The sequence below is a fragment of the Lonchura striata genome, chromosome 4, assembly GCF_046129695.1.
Source record: "Lonchura striata isolate bLonStr1 chromosome 4, bLonStr1.mat, whole genome shotgun sequence".
Taxonomy (NCBI): domain Eukaryota; kingdom Metazoa; phylum Chordata; class Aves; order Passeriformes; family Estrildidae; genus Lonchura; species Lonchura striata.
This window is the reverse complement of record NC_134606.1, coordinates 47,720,567-47,739,137: the sequence shown is the minus strand read 5'-3', so window position 1 is coordinate 47,739,137 and position 18,571 is coordinate 47,720,567.

The following is an 18,571-nucleotide window of genomic DNA, read 5'->3' as shown; positions in this document are numbered from 1 at the left end:
GCAATTTTCTTTTAAAATTTTGGTATAGGGTTAGGAATTAAAGCACTCCCTGTGTATATATATATATATATGTATATAATTTTTAGAAAGTATTGATCTAGGAAAGCACTGATTGGCAAAAAGTAACTGAAGAGTTAAAGCATTGGTTTCAGTTGTGGTGCATAGTTGTCAGCAGAAGGAAAAGCACATTTTCAGCTCATTTCATCATTGATCTGTAGGCACAGAAGAAATGGGGTTTTTTGGGCTTTGAAGGCCAGACCAGAAAGACAGCATATTTGAATTGTTCATTTCTCATAATCGGTGCTTTCGGATTCATACAAGGTGCTTAAATATTCATCTATTAAATGTATATTAGGGATTGCTTTAGTGTCTTTGCATTTTTATATAAAGTATTAAATTTCCTTTGGGATTTTTCAAACAATGGAAAAGTCATCCCTACCCATTCTTCAACACCCAACATGTTGTCAAATACCCAAACGGATGAATTGCAAGAACAGAGAAACTTTTGTAAGAAATGAACCTCCTCATGTAGAGCCGGAGCTGAACATATCCTTGTGCTCTCCAGAGCCCCGGATCAATTTCCACCATTCTCCCCACACCCCAGAGCACCCAACGGGACCAGGGGCGGAGGAGCAGCCCTGAACCTGGCAGGGCTGAGATGGGTTCCCTGCTGCTCTCAGGAGCCACAGCCCTTCCTTCTGAACACAGGTCCCGAGGCAGAGTGGCTAGAAGGAAAAGTGAATACTAATTCTGCTTCTTCTGCTCTGTCACCTTCCGTAGTGGAGCAGGGCCTCAGGAGGAAGGTGCTGTCCCCAGGAGCAAAGCAAAACTCCTCAGTGCTGCTGGGAAACGCTGGTAGAGGAGCATTGGACCCCTGAAAACGTCAAGACTTCAAAGACTTGAAATAATGATCTGAATTGTTAGACTTTCCACAGTCTGGGAAAAAACCCAACAAATTTTGATTCTTTTTTAATGGCTGTTTATTGGGGTTAAAGTTCAAACACTCGGATAAGAGTTAAAACAGCAACAGACTCATAGACCAGAAGGAGGAGGGTTAAGGAAGGGTTTAAATTTCTTTCTGACTTGGGGAGGTGTGGTGTGATGGGGTTTCTTTAGCCGCAGAAAGGCTCCAGTGATGCTCGGCTTGCTCAGGCTGAGGGTGCGGGAGGTGCAGCTCTGCCCCTGCTCTGCCCCTGCCCTGCCCCACGTGCGGAGCTGTGCCCAGCTGTGCCCAGCTGTGCCCAGCCCAGCAGGATGTGCCTGTGGAGCAGGGCCGGAGGAGCCGTAGGGAGGTGTGGGGGCCTGGAGCACCTGTCCCCTGGCCAGGCTGGGAGAGCCGGGGCTGTCCAGCCTGGGGAGCAGCCGGGAGCGGGGAGGCCTCACTGCGGCCTTGCGGTGCCCAAAGGGGGCAGAGAGCCATGGGGAAGGGGAAGGGCTTCAGACGAGAAGGGGAGATTGGGATCGGGTGTTTGGCAGAGCTGAGGGGGCGGTGAGACATTGGAACGGGCTGCCCAGAGAAGCTGTGGCTGCCCTGTCCATGGGCCGCTCCAGGCCGGGCTGGGCAGGGCCCTGAGCGCCCTGACCTGGGGGGCGGCAGCAGCAGCAGGCGATGGCTGAGCTGCCTCCATGGCCTTCTGGAACTCCGTGGGTGAGCACTGCGGCCATCAGCTCCCTGGGCATGGAACGTTGCCACCGGTTGCCAGGGGCACTCCTGGTTCCATGTTCTGTTGGCACGGAGTCTGTTGAGCCAGTTGAGGGATTCTCTGCTGCGCAGCAGACGCAGAGCATCCCTCTTCTCCACCCCACGAGGGATTAGAGAGCGATTTGCTGAGTTTTGCGAGCCAAACTCTGGACTGACCGTACAGGTGAGTGCAGACAATTCTTGGAAAGGCTTCTGATGCTGAGGGGCTGGGCTGGGCTGCAGGATGGGCTGCAGGTGGGCTCAAGTACCAGAGTCATGGACTTCGCCTCTAGCTTTGGACAGGAACTGGAGACTTGGGAATGGGAGTCTTAGGGCATGGGAGTGTTCAAGAAATCTGGCAATCCAAATGGATAATCTCGCCTCTACTTTTATGATAGGTTTGGAAGAGCAGTTTTCTGTCACGCCGAAAAATCTGCAGTGGGCTGCCTAAAGGAACCGAAGGGATTGATCACATCCCTGGCATTCCATTTTTGGAGTTTGTCCCGCTTATTTTGGTGGTTGTTTTTGATCACCAAACACCATGAGTTCAGTAAGTACTTTGCAACTCCATGCAAATCTGATTCTTGAAGCGTTTTCCAGGGTAGGCCTAGAAAGCATTTCAAGAGTTTGTAGCAAATGCAGAGGAACAGAAGCCTTTGAAATCTTCATGTACTTGATGTTCTGGAATTGGGAAGGTTTTGGATCTCTGTGGGTGTTAGCAGTAGTGCAGAAATGCTTACGGTGTGGGCAGTAACCTGCTGGAATTGGGAACTGGTGTGCTCATTTTCAAGCCATTGGGACAGGCTCTTTCTCGGGGAGGCGGCTTGTCAGAGATCAGGGGTGCTGTCTTTTCCCTGATGTGATGTAGTGGGGTGGGAATGGCCCATAGCAGCATTTGGTGTGTATTCCAGCCTTTGCAGGAGTGTTTTCTGTATCCTTGTGTGCTGCCATTGGTGTTGCAAAGCCCAAGGGCCATGTTAATATTAGTGGCAGAGAAAATGCTAAGGCTTTGTTCCCTGTCAGCGTCAGCGAAAGCGCCGTGGAGGAGCAGTTGATTCCAGACCAGCTCGGAAACGGAGCCGGCTGCTGCCCTCCAGCGCAGGTGGAACTTCGCAGACGGAGCCAACAGACCTTGAGGAAAGTGGCACACCTGCTTCTGAGCCTGGTAAGAACAGAAGCGGCTTCTGGAGGGTGGAAGACCATCTGGCCATGTGCTTTTGCCAGTTTCTAGGCCCTTTACTGGGGAGGAAGGAAAACCTTGGGATTGGGGAAGCTCCTGGTATGGCATCCCTAAACAGCAAGCCTTCTGAACACGGTTTTGGTTTGTGACGGAGATCATTATTGCTGCTGCTTGTTATTGCTGCTCTTAGTGGCTGCAAGTGGGAGATGAGCTGTGTAGGAAAGGTCCTCCAGTGCTGCTCAAACACCTGAACGTGTGTTCTGATGAGCTGGCAGTCACTGCAGCTGCCACAGTGGAGGGTGGCAAGCTGAGTTTGAGATCTCCCAAGCTAGATGGAGACAGGGAAAACCTGTCATTAGCTCTGTCCCATCCTTCAAGGAACCAACCTACAGCATGGTGCCAGAAAATTAGTAAAATTGCTGTGGTTTGTTTGGTTTAGTTTGTTCTATATGAAAAGAATCACCTGTTGATGTGAACGCCCTGTCATCTGTAGTCATCCAATAGAACCTGTGAGGAGCTCAGCTGCCCTTCAGCTTGTTTTGCACAGGGTCTGCCCTGCTCCCTGTGCACTGTTGAGGGCAAAGCTTGAGTGAAATGTCGGACACATTCCTGAACTTGAGGGCACGGGGAATCCAGCCACAGCCTGTTCTACAGTGGCAGCCCATTGCATTCCTCTGCAATCTCTGACCATGGTTCTAATGTTCTCTCTTTTCAGCTGGTGGAGAAGTCATAGATCTCACACGTGACTCTTCTGAGCCTGAAGTCATCACTATCAGTGATGATGAGTCTCCTGTGGTAAGTAATGCCTGGCACACTCCTCTCCATCTTGCATTCAAATTAGTTTTCTTGCCTGTCTTCTGAAATCTTACCAAGTACCCTGGTCTCAAAGGTTGAATGATGGCTCTGATTTGCCACAGTTTAGTCAGCAGTTCCCAGTCAGCCCCAAACATGCTCATGAACACATCAGCATGCCTGAGAAGTGCTTGCAGAGAGTGGGTGAGCAGCCTAAGAGGTTGTTCCTTCTGTGATTTAAAGGAGAGCACAGGAAGTCTTTGACTTCCCAAGGAAGAAGTGTTTTAGCTGCAACATCAGTTTAAGGTACCTCTGTCACTGAGGTGTAAAATGCAAGTGTGGCTGACTGGGGTACACAATAATTTGGTTTCTTATTCCAAGAAGTCTTTAAAAGGGTCACATTTGGTACTTTTTCATTTCCCCTACTATTTGGTAAGAATATGCTTGGGTCCAGCCCACAGTGCAGTGTATCTGCTCAAATTTGGGTTGCCACTGCTGCTGTGCAAAACAGAAACATGCAGCAAACATAGCACAGGAGTTATATCCTGACGGGGTTGTTCCTGAACTTTGGCAAAGAAAAGGCCCCAAAGTTTACAGCAGAATTTGCATGACCCAGCTCCACATGCACCAAATGCAAGAGCAGGGCTGGGTACAGGGTATTTCCCTCTTCAGCAGCTGTTCATATAGATAATAAGTAGTGTTCAGGCTATCACAGGTGAAATTGCCAGTTTGGGGGAGAAAGAGAGAAAGAAATAGCTCCATCCCAAATCCAATTAGGGAACGGAAATAGGGACGCAGGAAGTACAGCGTTCAGGTGGTTCCTAAGTGGTGGTTCCATTTCTACCCCATTTCAGGACAAGCAGCAGAGCCAGCAGCAGCCACATCTTCCCAGAACATCAGAGAATCCAGCCGAGCCACTGGCAAGGAATGATGAAGAGGAACCTAGAGCATATGATGGGTATGTGAGAGCGAAAGTGTCTATCAAAACTCTAATTTCAGATAAGTGGTCAAAAGAGGTTTTTGCCAAGCTTTTGGGTTCTGCCTAACTCTTTGCAAATACTTCAGACCTGGCATCTAGTGGCCTACCTGGAAGAGAATTAAAATAAGCCCAGCAAAATCCAGCAGAAGCCTTTCTTGTCTGTTTGTGAAGCCTTAGCTTCTTAGGAGCTGTCCATCTAACATCCAATGGAAGAGGATGGCTGGGCACACCGTCCACAAAAAATCTTGGAATGACTGTGTTTCTGGGCTGGGATGTTGCTTAATCAGAAGAGGGGATGTTTTAAGTACCAGTGTTTTCTCTGTTAGTAACCCTTGATGTCCAGTGAAATTAATGGCTGTTTTTTCTTGTGGTTCTGCTCTCTCTAGTTACTATCTATTTGATTTTGATCCTCCATATGGGTCAGATGAGGACTCAGAGGTGAGGATCCACATGTTCTTGTCCTTTGTGGTTTGTGGGAGGAAAAGGGACAAAAGGGGAGCTGTACAACTCAGTTGTTTTAGATGGGTGCTATGGGCAGCTGCCTGGAAGCACAGCCCTTGCTGGGAAGCTCCAACTTGCCCATCCCTCCAAGTCCCTTCTTGGTGATGTCTATAGAGGGAGAAATCCCTGCCAGGATGACACTGTCAGATCTCTGTGTTCTTTGTAGTTCTAGCAGGAAGTAGCAGATTTCACATAGTCCATGTCCAATTTGCCTGGATAGAGAAATAGAGTAGCAAACTGGAATTCTTTACACACAAATTTCTCTTTTGGTTTCCATTCTTCAGCAGCTGTTCATCCAACATGAAGTGTTTAGGGCTGGGACTGCAGAAGTGGCCCTTTTTGGGGCTAACAAGCAAAAGAAAAGCTTCTAGCCCAAATCCAATCAGGGAACTGATAGAGGGAGGTAGGATAGACTTGTTTTGAGTGGTTCCTACTCTGTTTTCATTTTTACCCCACTGCAGTCCAGGGAGCAGAACCAGCAGGACTCACATCTTTCCAGACCGTCAGAGAATTCAGCTGGTTCACTGACAACCCATGATGAAGAGGAACCAGGAGATAGTGGGTATGTGAGAGTAAAATATCTCTCTAAATTTTAATTTCTGATATAGAGTAGGAACAGGTTTTTCCAAGATTCTGGGTTCTGCTGAAGTCGGTGCAGAAACTTCAGACCTGCAATATAGTGGCCTGTCTGGCAGAGAAGTAAGCAAAAGAACCCAAAAAGACACATAGCAAAATCCAGCTGAAACCTTTCTTTTCTTTTCATGATGTCACGGTTTAATATTTGTTACAGTGTGGCATGATATATGCTGAAATGCTTGCAGTACAGAGTGGCTCGGGGAACAGTTGTGGTGCTGGGCTGGGATTTTGCTTAATCAGAATAGGTATTACATGTTGGTAACTCTCTGTCTGCAGTGAGATTATTGGCTCCATGTTCAAATGGCTGCATGTTCTTTCTGGTTCGCTCTAGTGCATGGCCAGCAGGTCCTGCTAGTCCTTCAGTGAGGGAGGGTGACAGCTCACAGGTGCAGGACCAGGAGCACAGCCAGCAGCACCCACTTGGCTCCAGCAACACAGAGAATTCAGCTGAGCTTCGGGCAAGTGACAGTGAAGAGGAACCAAGACATAACGATGAGTATGTGACTGGTGAAGTGTCTCTACAAAGTGTAATTTCTGATACATGATAGAATCAGGTTTTTGCCACACTTTTGAGTTCTACTTGATTCAGCCTGGAGAATTCTGACTTGACACATAGTGGCCTGTCTGGAAGAGAAGTAACGGAAAGAAAACTCAAAAAACCCACAAAATGCCGGAGGAACCTTTCTTCTCCAATCAGGAAGTCATTACTGACTTTCTCTTACATTATGCTTTGAGATACACTGTAGTGCTCGCAGTACATAAAAGCTCTTTCACTGACTGTGTTTCTGGGTTGGGATGTTGCCAAATCAGAATGAGGGGTTATTTCTATTTTTGCAATTTTATGTTGTGGGAGCCCTCTGTGCTCTGTGAAATTGAGAGCTGCATGTTCTTCTGGTTCTGCTCCCTCTAGTGCATGGTTGGCATGTCTCCTGCGTCTTCCGACTTGTGAGGATGACAATGCAGAGGTGAGGATCCACAGCCCTTGCTGAGAAGCTCCAGCTTGCCCATCCCTCCAAGTCCTTTCTTGGTGGTGTCCATAGAGGGAGAAGCCCTTGCCAGGATGGTACTGGCAGATCTGTGTGTTCCTTATAGTTCTATAGCATTGAGTGACAGACTGCACATAGTCCAAGTCCAGTTTGACTGGCACCAGTAGAGCAGCAAACTGGAATTCTGTGCTGCAAATTCCTGTTGTGGTTTCTGTTGTTTAGCATCTGTCCATCTGAGACAAAATCTTTAGACTAATGATTGAGCCTTTTGGGGGAGAAAGAGGGAAAGAAAAGAGTCCATGCCGAATCCACTTAGGCAACTGATACAGGAGAGCAGGTTGTTCAGGAAGATTCAGGCACCTCCTAATCTGTCTCCATTTTTACCCCATTCTGGGAGCAGAGCCGGCAAGACCCACTTGATTCCAGAGCAGCAGAGAATGCCGCTGAAGTACTGGCAGATGAGAATGAAGAGGAAGCACAAGACATTGAAAGGTATGTGACAGATAAAGTGTCTCTTCAAAGTCTAATTTCTGATATATGGTAGAAAACAGGTTTCTGCCAAGCTTTATGGCTTTTCCTTTCTGTTGATGAAATCCTAATTGAATGTATCTTTCAGTAACACTGTAGTAACACTGAAGAGGCTGAAGTATATGAAAGTAATTGAAATGGGGCTGGGATGTTGCTACATCAGAAGAAGGGATGTTTTACTTTCTGGCATTTCTCTATCAATAACCTGTCATGCATGGTGAAATTAACGGCTGCATGTTCTTTCTGCATCTGTTCTCTATAACACAAGGCCCTCTGGTAGTCTCCTCTGCGTGATTTGCATGAGTTGTTACTCACAGGTAAGGATCCACCTGTTGTTGTCCTTTCAGATTAGTGGGAGGGGAAGGGACAACAAGGGAGCTGCACAACTCAGTTGTTCTAGATGGGTGCTATGGGCAGCTGGCTGGAAGCACAGCCCTTGCTGGGAAACGCCAGTTTGCCCATCCCTCCAAGTCCCTCCTTGGTGGTGTCCGTAGAGGAAGAAGCCCTTGACAGAATGGTGCTGGCAGATCTGTGTGTACCTTGTAGTTCTAGCATTGACTGATAGAATTAATTACTCCCAAACTGATGTGGTGGCTTCCTTTCTTTCGCAACTGTTCATCTAAGGGGAAGTGTCAAGGTTATCATAGCAGAATTTGCCAGTTTTGGGAGAATGAGGGAAATAAAGAGCGCCAGGTCAAATCCAACTAGGGAAGAGGAACAGGGGAGGAGGGTGTTCAGGGGCTCCTAAGCTGCCCCTGTTTGTACCCTGTTGCAGCAATGAGAGCAGAATCAGCAGCACCCACTTCTTTGCTTTTCAGGGCAGCGGCTCTTTGTGCTACTGCTTTGAATGCTCTTAGGCAAAGTTCGAGGGTGATGCCCTACCCTTGCTCCCCTCCTCTGCTGTAACTGCTTTCTGAGCTGGGGTTTGTGTGCAGCACCAGGGGGGCTCACCAAATCTAATTGTATCTTCTTTTCTCTCCCTTCCCATGTGCATCGATGGAAGCTTCTTGAAGGTGAGTTGATGTTTCACAGTAGGTAATGGACTTTTATCTAAAATGTGATAGCTAGTTTTGTTGTACTTTCCCAAGAAAGTTGAGCAGCAGGGATTGAAACTGCTCTTAGCAAAAGGCAAGGGACAGGGCTAAAGCCCCTGGCCAGTGTCTTAGAGAACGGATGCAATGTGTGTGTGGTGGCCTCTGTCAGTCACAGTGGGAAATCCCTGCAATAAAAGTTGTAGCTGAATACTTATGCAGAAGGAACTTTAATTTGGTAACACGTTCTGCAGTTTTGATTGATTAGTGATTGATTAGTGTTACATGGACACTGGAGTTGCAGAGGTCATGGCTGCCTGCAGTTTCTGAGAGTTAAAAAGCATTTCTTGACCCTTTTGCTGTTACAGAGCAGGCCATTAAGAATGGTTCTCCCTGTGACTTGGTCCACAAAAATAGGATTGGTTACTGGGGTGTGACAGGTAAATAATCATACACTTGAGAGAGACATTGGTTGTTTATTTCAGTGTTTCACCAGTCTGGGTGCTCAGTGGTATTTCACAAATCAGACACAGCCACTATCAAAATAACTTCTATTATTTATAGATGTTATCAAACAAAGAAATTAGCATTACAAGTGGCATGGTTATCTCCTTAGCTCGTGTTCTGTCTTCTTTTGGTTAATGACTGTGTTTTTTCTCACCTTAATTAGTCCACTCAGTCCATGGCTCAGTCTCCCTCTTCTTTTGGGCTGGGGAGATGTCTTGAGTTGCTGCTCCATGAGTTGGGGGCTGCAATCTCCCCCTGGCAGGAATTATTTTCTACCAGTCAGAGCTGCTTTCAGGAGAGTTGGGTTTCTTAGTTTCTTCCTTATCTTGGGAGTTGTGCCAGATGTCCTTTTGGCCCCTCAATTCTGCATTTTTTGCGTCCACTCTCAGTGGGCGTCCTTCTCCCCAAGCTTTGTTAACCCTTCCCCAAATCTGAGCTCCTTCAAGCATGTCAAGCCCTGAACCTTTCCAAGGCAATTCTACCTACAAGGAGTTTGTTTCTCTGCCACCTGGGCATCACTCAGAGCTTGTTTGTTAGTTGCTGTCTATTTAATGGAATAAATCTCCCTTCCAGGTGATTTGGTTTGATAGTGCAGAATGCTCAAATACAGCAATACAAAGATCATCCTTCCTTAAGAAATCTTTCACATATGTTTTGATTTTGTATCTGATATAAGTTATGAAACTTACAGATTATCAACAGCAAAGGAGAAGGGCCACCCTGAACAGACATGAACAGGTGGATGGCTCTGGTAATGGAACAGGAGCTAATGGTGCATCTGTGCCTGACTCGGCCCCTGCAGAACAGGGAGCAGCAGAGGAGGGAGCTGCACTTTCCGAGTATGTATGGCTCACGCCCTAACAAACATGAAATTTTGTGCCCTTTTTTTTGTTTTCTGTATAGGACTAAGTTACACAGGTATGCCTGGTTTATCTTTGAGGCCTTCCCATACTCTATGTATTTCCCTCCTTCTCCCATGTTGCATGATGATCACATGATGCCATTTGCATTTGGGGAGAAAAAGGCAGCCCAAGGCAGATGTACAACTTTGCACAGAACCTTAGAGATGAGTGTGAGGGTATGGCAAAGAATGGGGATTACTTGCATCAAAGCCCAGAGCAAGGTGACTGACTGCACTTTTCTCCTAGTGAAAACCAGGACACCCTTTCCCTCAGAGCAGGGAGACCCCCCCATATGCTCATTAAATGCAGCAGAGACTTAAAGACAGCAGGGTTCTTCAAAGGAAATGTGTCATGGCTAATCCGTGCAGTTGTATGAAGATGTGAGATTTTATGGATCAATAAATGTTGAAGTGTGGTGATCTTTACAGCTGCATGTGCTCTCTGGTTCTGTTTCCTCTAGTGCACAGCAAGGAGGTGTCATTAAGTGTCCAATTTGCATGGATTCTTACTCAGAGGTAAGGATCCACCTATTGTGATCCTTTCTGCTAGGTGGGAGGAGAAAGCAAGAAGGGGAGTTGCACAAGACTGGGATACTGTGGGGATGTGGGATGCTGTGGGCAGCTGGCTGGAAGCACAGCCCTTGCTGTGAAGCTCCATGAGTCACTTCTTGGTGAAGTGACACTGGCCGATCTGAGAGTCTCTTGTTATTTTGATTCCAGATGCTCAAAGTCTCATTTGCCTGGTGCAAGTTGAGCAGCAAACTGAAATTCTTTCCTCCTAATACATGTTGTGATTTTCATTCTTCCAGATGATGCAAAGTGGACGACTGATTCTGGCAACCCTGTGTGGCCATGTCTTCTGCAGCGAGTGCCTCCCTGCTGCCCTGGAGATTCTCGGCAGGTGCCCAATCTGCCAGGTGGAACTTACTCCAGAACTATACCATCCCATTTATATATGAGTTCTTCTCTTCTCAGGACAGACTGAGGTGGATCTTGGACAATAGGCAGCGTAGAGACTTGCTTCTTTATGTATATAGTTCTCCCTCCATATAGGTTCATTTTAGATGAATTCAATTTTAAATAAAGTTTGGATTGATTTAAATATAGTCTATCTGCTCTTCTGTCTGCACTGTGCTGATAGACAGAGATGTTGTTTAAAAGGTGGAAATAAGGCTCTTGATTGGAGCAGTCAGAAGCTCATTGTTTTCATCTCCCTGTAGTCATTGATTTGGGGGCAATGTGCTAAAGCCATAAGCTTTGCAGTTCTTGTGGCCAGTGTGTGTTGTACAGGGAAAAAGAAACACAGCCTGCTTGGGGTGAGAGGGATTCAATTTCTCAGGCCAGACTCTGGTGGACGCTTTGGGGAAAATGTCATGACTTTATCCCTCAGAAGACGGAAAGAGTAGCAGGTTGTGCACACATCCAAAGAAAGCAATGTTCTTTGGCAATAACTGCTACATTAACAAACTGCTGCATTTAGTGCTGTAAGGTTTCATTAGAAGTAGTATCTGGAGGCTTTTGAAGGAAGGTGTTTTTGAATGTCAGAAGTTGGTTACCATCTTTGAGCTGTTGGCAGTACAACTGTGTTGTAGCTTCCTTCAATCACAGCAGTATAATCCTATGTTACACTGAAGAGGAATGCAACTGTCCAGAGATTTAAAGATTGGACATAAGAGAGGAAAGAAAATTACTTCTGTTATACAAAAGTAATAAAGAGGCACAGGCAGATCTCAGGTGAACAGTGGGAGAGTAAATTCATTGTGCCACGAAAGAGAAAACTCAGATGACCAAACTGAACTGAGGTCCTCTGTGTGTTAAAAGTTGGACATCTGTGTGGACATGAATCCTTAATTTTGGTTTTTCATCTTTGTCTTTATTGTATTATTTATCTGCTTCCTCAGTCATATTTCAGGATGCCCTAATATTGCCATATTTAGGTAGAGGTAGTAATAAACAAGGTTCAATGTAGCCCCTAATTTTTATGTGGCTTGGTCTTAATAAAAAACCCGAAAACATTAGTATTATCCTGATAAAGTGATTTTTCGATTTCCGTTTTTAACGAAACCTACTTGAGTTGTCAAAATTAAACTCAAAGATCATTCTTCAACAGACACAAATAAAATTATTTAATTACAAGGTGGCCATAAATTTTAGAGTGATGTTTTTTGGTTCTCATTTTTTGCTAGACATTTAGCTACTTCGTGGATGCAATGGCAGTGAGCAGAAATGTCTTGTTAAATTATCTATATGTCTTTCTCAAAGCTATATTCCTAGGTGGCATGCAATGCCACGTATTCTCATTAAAAGGAGCACTTAAGGAAACGATTTATGGTCAAGGAAATTTAAGTAATGAAATGGCACTCAGCTGATTTTATAATAGGTCTATACAGATGTTAGTATGGTTCAACACTATTGGCTGAGGCAATTTTCTTTTAAAATTTTGGTATAGGGTTAGGAATTAAAGCACTCCCTGTGTATATATATATATATATGTATATAATTTTTAGAAAGTATTGATCTAGGAAAGCACTGATTGGCAAAAAGTAACTGAAGAGTTAAAGCATTGGTTTCAGTTGTGGTGCATAGTTGTCAGCAGAAGGAAAAGCACATTTTCAGCTCATTTCATCATTGATCTGTAGGCACAGAAGAAATGGGGTTTTTTGGGCTTTGAAGGCCAGACCAGAAAGACAGCATATTTGAATTGTTCATTTCTCATAATCGGTGCTTTCGGATTCATACAAGGTGCTTAAATATTCATCTATTAAATGTATATTAGGGATTGCTTTAGTGTCTTTGCATTTTTATATAAAGTATTAAATTTCCTTTGGGATTTTTCAAACAATGGAAAAGTCATCCCTACCCATTCTTCAACACCCAACATGTTGTCAAATACCCAAACGGATGAATTGCAAGAACAGAGAAACTTTTGTAAGAAATGAACCTCCTCATGTAGAGCCGGAGCTGAACATATCCTTGTGCTCTCCAGAGCCCCGGATCAATTTCCACCATTCTCCCCACACCCCAGAGCACCCAACGGGACCAGGGGCGGAGGAGCAGCCCTGAACCTGGCAGGGCTGAGATGGGTTCCCTGCTGCTCTCAGGAGCCACAGCCCTTCCTTCTGAACACAGGTCCCGAGGCAGAGTGGCTAGAAGGAAAAGTGAATACTAATTCTGCTTCTTCTGCTCTGTCACCTTCCGTAGTGGAGCAGGGCCTCAGGAGGAAGGTGCTGTCCCCAGGAGCAAAGCAAAACTCCTCAGTGCTGCTGGGAAACGCTGGTAGAGGAGCATTGGACCCCTGAAAACGTCAAGACTTCAAAGACTTGAAATAATGATCTGAATTGTTAGACTTTCCACAGTCTGGGAAAAAACCCAACAAATTTTGATTCTTTTTTAATGGCTGTTTATTGGGGTTAAAGTTCAAACACTCGGATAAGAGTTAAAACAGCAACAGACTCATAGACCAGAAGGAGGAGGGTTAAGGAAGGGTTTAAATTTCTTTCTGACTTGGGGAGGTGTGGTGTGATGGGGTTTCTTTAGCCGCAGAAAGGCTCCAGTGATGCTCGGCTTGCTCAGGCTGAGGGCGCGGGAGGTGCAGCTCTGCCCCTGCTCTGCCCCTGCCCTGCCCCACGTGCGGAGCTGTGCCCAGCTGTGCCCAGCTGTGCCCAGCCCAGCAGGATGTGCCTGTGGAGCAGGGCCGGAGGAGCCGTAGGGAGGTGTGGGGGCCTGGAGCACCTGTCCCCTGGCCAGGCTGGGAGAGCCGGGGCTGTCCCGCCTGGGGAGCAGCCGGGAGCGGGGAGGCCTCACTGCGGCCTTGCGGTGCCCAAAGGGGGCAGAGAGCCATGGGGAAGGGGAAGGGCTTCAGACGAGAAGGGGAGATTGGGATCGGGTGTTTGGCAGAGCTGAGGGGGCGGTGAGACATTGGAACGGGCTGCCCAGAGAAGCTGTGGCTGCCCTGTCCATGGGCCGCTCCAGGCCGGGCTGGGCAGGGCCCTGAGCGCCCTGACCTGGGGGGCGGCAGCAGCAGCAGGCGATGGCTGAGCTGCCTCCATGGCCTTCTGGAACTCCGTGGGTGAGCACTGCGGCCATCAGCTCCCTGGGCATGGAACGTTGCCACCGGTTGCCAGGGGCACTCCTGGTTCCATGTTCTGTTGGCACGGAGTCTGTTGAGCCAGTTGAGGGATTCTCTGCTGCGCAGCAGACGCAGAGCATCCCTCTTCTCCACCCCACGAGGGATTAGAGAGCGATTTGCTGAGTTTTGCGAGCCAAACTCTGGACTGACCGTACAGGTGAGTGCAGACAATTCTTGGAAAGGCTTCTGATGCTGAGGGGCTGGGCTGGGCTGCAGGATGGGCTGCAGGTGGGCTCAAGTACCAGAGTCATGGACTTCGCCTCTAGCTTTGGACAGGAACTGGAGACTTGGGAATGGGAGTCTTAGGGCATGGGAGTGTTCAAGAAATCTGGCAATCCAAATGGATAATCTCGCCTCTACTTTTATGATAGGTTTGGAAGAGCAGTTTTCTGTCACGCCGAAAAATCTGCAGTGGGCTGCCTAAAGGAACCGAAGGGATTGATCACATCCCTGGCATTCCATTTTTGGAGTTTGTCCCGCTTATTTTGGTGGTTGTTTTTGATCACCAAACACCATGAGTTCAGTAAGTACTTTGCAACTCCATGCAAATCTGATTCTTGAAGCGTTTTCCAGGGTAGGCCTAGAAAGCATTTCAAGAGTTTGTAGCAAATGCAGAGGAACAGAAGCCTTTGAAATCTTCATGTACTTGATGTTCTGGAATTGGGAAGGTTTTGGATCTCTGTGGGTGTTAGCAGTAGTGCAGAAATGCTTACGGTGTGGGCAGTAACCTGCTGGAATTGGGAACTGGTGTGCTCATTTTCAAGCCATTGGGACAGGCTCTTTCTCGGGGAGGCGGCTTGTCAGAGATCAGGGGTGCTGTCTTTTCCCTGATGTGATGTAGTGGGGTGGGAATGGCCCATAGCAGCATTTGGTGTGTATTCCAGCCTTTGCAGGAGTGTTTTCTGTATCCTTGTGTGCTGCCATTGGTGTTGCAAAGCCCAAGGGCCATGTTAATATTAGTGGCAGAGAAAATGCTAAGGCTTTGTTCCCTGTCAGCGTCAGCGAAAGCGCCGTGGAGGAGCAGTTGATTCCAGACCAGCTCGGAAACGGAGCCGGCTGCTGCCCTCCAGCGCAGGTGGAACTTCGCAGACGGAGCCAACAGACCTTGAGGAAAGTGGCACACCTGCTTCTGAGCCTGGTAAGAACAGAAGCGGCTTCTGGAGGGTGGAAGACCATCTGGCCATGTGCTTTTGCCAGTTTCTAGGCCCTTTACTGGGGAGGAAGGAAAACCTTGGGATTGGGGAAGCTCCTGGTATGGCATCCCTAAACAGCAAGCCTTCTGAACACGGTTTTGGTTTGTGACGGAGATCATTATTGCTGCTGCTTGTTATTGCTGCTCTTAGTGGCTGCAAGTGGGAGATGAGCTGTGTAGGAAAGGTCCTCCAGTGCTGCTCAAACACCTGAACGTGTGTTCTGATGAGCTGGCAGTCACTGCAGCTGCCACAGTGGAGGGTGGCAAGCTGAGTTTGAGATCTCCCAAGCTAGATGGAGACAGGGAAAACCTGTCATTAGCTCTGTCCCATCCTTCAAGGAACCAACCTACAGCATGGTGCCAGAAAATTAGTAAAATTGCTGTGGTTTGTTTGGTTTAGTTTGTTCTATATGAAAAGAATCACCTGTTGATGTGAACGCCCTGTCATCTGTAGTCATCCAATAGAACCTGTGAGGAGCTCAGCTGCCCTTCAGCTTGTTTTGCACAGGGTCTGCCCTGCTCCCTGTGCACTGTTGAGGGCAAAGCTTGAGTGAAATGTCGGACACATTCCTGAACTTGAGGGCACGGGGAATCCAGCCACAGCCTGTTCTACAGTGGCAGCCCATTGCATTCCTCTGCAATCTCTGACCATGGTTCTAATGTTCTCTCTTTTCAGCTGGTGGAGAAGTCATAGATCTCACACGTGACTCTTCTGAGCCTGAAGTCATCACTATCAGTGATGATGAGTCTCCTGTGGTAAGTAATGCCTGGCACACTCCTCTCCATCTTGCATTCAAATTAGTTTTCTTGCCTGTCTTCTGAAATCTTACCAAGTACCCTGGTCTCAAAGGTTGAATGATGGCTCTGATTTGCCACAGTTTAGTCAGCAGTTCCCAGTCAGCCCCAAACATGCTCATGAACACATCAGCATGCCTGAGAAGTGCTTGCAGAGAGTGGGTGAGCAGCCTAAGAGGTTGTTCCTTCTGTGATTTAAAGGAGAGCACAGGAAGTCTTTGACTTCCCAAGGAAGAAGTGTTTTAGCTGCAACATCAGTTTAAGGTACCTCTGTCACTGAGGTGTAAAATGCAAGTGTGGCTGACTGGGGTACACAATAATTTGGTTTCTTATTCCAAGAAGTCTTTAAAAGGGTCACATTTGGTACTTTTTCATTTCCCCTACTATTTGGTAAGAATATGCTTGGGTCCAGCCCACAGTGCAGTGTATCTGCTCAAATTTGGGTTGCCACTGCTGCTGTGCAAAACAGAAACATGCAGCAAACATAGCACAGGAGTTATATCCTGACGGGGTTGTTCCTGAACTTTGGCAAAGAAAAGGCCCCAAAGTTTACAGCAGAATTTGCATGACCCAGCTCCACATGCACCAAATGCAAGAGCAGGGCTGGGTACAGGGTATTTCCCTCTTCAGCAGCTGTTCATATAGATAATAAGTAGTGTTCAGGCTATCACAGGTGAAATTGCCAGTTTGGGGGAGAAAGAGAGAAAGAAATAGCTCCATCCCAAATCCAATTAGGGAACGGAAATAGGGACGCAGGAAGTACAGCGTTCAGGTGGTTCCTAAGTGGTGGTTCCATTTCTACCCCATTTCAGGACAAGCAGCAGAGCCAGCAGCAGCCACATCTTCCCAGAACATCAGAGAATCCAGCCGAGCCACTGGCAAGGAATGATGAAGAGGAACCTAGAGCATATGATGGGTATGTGAGAGCGAAAGTGTCTATCAAAACTCTAATTTCAGATAAGTGGTCAAAAGAGGTTTTTGCCAAGCTTTTGGGTTCTGCCTAACTCTTTGCAAATACTTCAGACCTGGCATCTAGTGGCCTACCTGGAAGAGAATTAAAATAAGCCCAGCAAAATCCAGCAGAAGCCTTTCTTGTCTGTTTGTGAAGCCTTAGCTTCTTAGGAGCTGTCCATCTAACATCCAATGGAAGAGGATGGCTGGGCACACCGTCCACAAAAAATCTTGGAATGACTGTGTTTCTGGGCTGGGATGTTGCTTAATCAGAAGAGGGGATGTTTTAAGTACCAGTGTTTTCTCTGTTAGTAACCCTTGATGTCCAGTGAAATTAATGGCTGTTTTTTCTTGTGGTTCTGCTCTCTCTAGTTACTATCTATTTGATTTTGATCCTCCATATGGGTCAGATGAGGACTCAGAGGTGAGGATCCACATGTTCTTGTCCTTTGTGGTTTGTGGGAGGAAAAGGGACAAAAGGGGAGCTGTACAACTCAGTTGTTTTAGATGGGTGCTATGGGCAGCTGCCTGGAAGCACAGCCCTTGCTGGGAAGCTCCAACTTGCCCATCCCTCCAAGTCCCTTCTTGGTGATGTCTATAGAGGGAGAAATCCCTGCCAGGATGACACTGTCAGATCTCTGTGTTCTTTGTAGTTCTAGCAGGAAGTAGCAGATTTCACATAGTCCATGTCCAATTTGCCTGGATAGAGAAATAGAGTAGCAAACTGGAATTCTTTACACACAAATTTCTCTTTTGGTTTCCATTCTTCAGCAGCTGTTCATCCAACATGAAGTGTTTAGGGCTGGGACTGCAGAAGTGGCCCTTTTTGGGGCTAACAAGCAAAAGAAAAGCTTCTAGCCCAAATCCAATCAGGGAACTGATAGAGGGAGGTAGGATAGAGTTGTTTTGAGTGGTTCCTACTCTGTTTTCATTTTTACCCCACTGCAGTCCAGGGAGCAGAACCAGCAGGACTCACATCTTTCCAGACCGTCAGAGAATTCAGCTGGTTCACTGACAACCCATGATGAAGAGGAACCAGGAGATAGTGGGTATGTGAGAGTAAAATATCTCTCTAAATTTTAATTTCTGATATAGAGTAGGAACAGGTTTTTCCAAGATTCTGGGTTCTGCTGAAGTCGGTGCAGAAACTTCAGACCTGCAATATAGTGGCCTGTCTGGCAGAGAAGTAAGCAAAAGAACCCAAAAAGACACATAGCAAAATCCAGCTGAAACCTTTCTTTGCTTTTCATGATGTCACGGTTTAATATTTGTTACAGTGTGGCATGATATATGCTGAAATGCTTGCAGTACAGAGTGGCTCGGGGAACAGTTGTGGTGCTGGGCTGGGATTTTGCTTAATCAGAATAGGTATTACATGTTGGTAAGTCTCTGTCTGCAGTGAGATTATTGGCTCCATGTTCAAATGGCTGCATGTTCTTTCTGGTTCGCTCTAGTGCATGGCCAGCAGGTCCTGCTAGTCCTTCAGTGAGGGAGGGTGACAGCTCACAGGTGCAGGACCAGGAGCACAGCCAGCAGCACCCACTTGGCTCCAGCAACACAGAGAATTCAGCTGAGCTTCGGGCAAGTGACAGTGAAGAGGAACCAAGACATAACGATGAGTATGTGACTGGTGAAGTGTCTCTACAAAGTGTAATTTCTGATACATGATAGAATCAGGTTTTTGCCACACTTTTGAGTTCTACTTGATTCAGCCTGGAGAATTCTGACTTGACACATAGTGGCCTGTCTGGAAGAGAAGTAACGGAAAGAAAACTCAAAAAA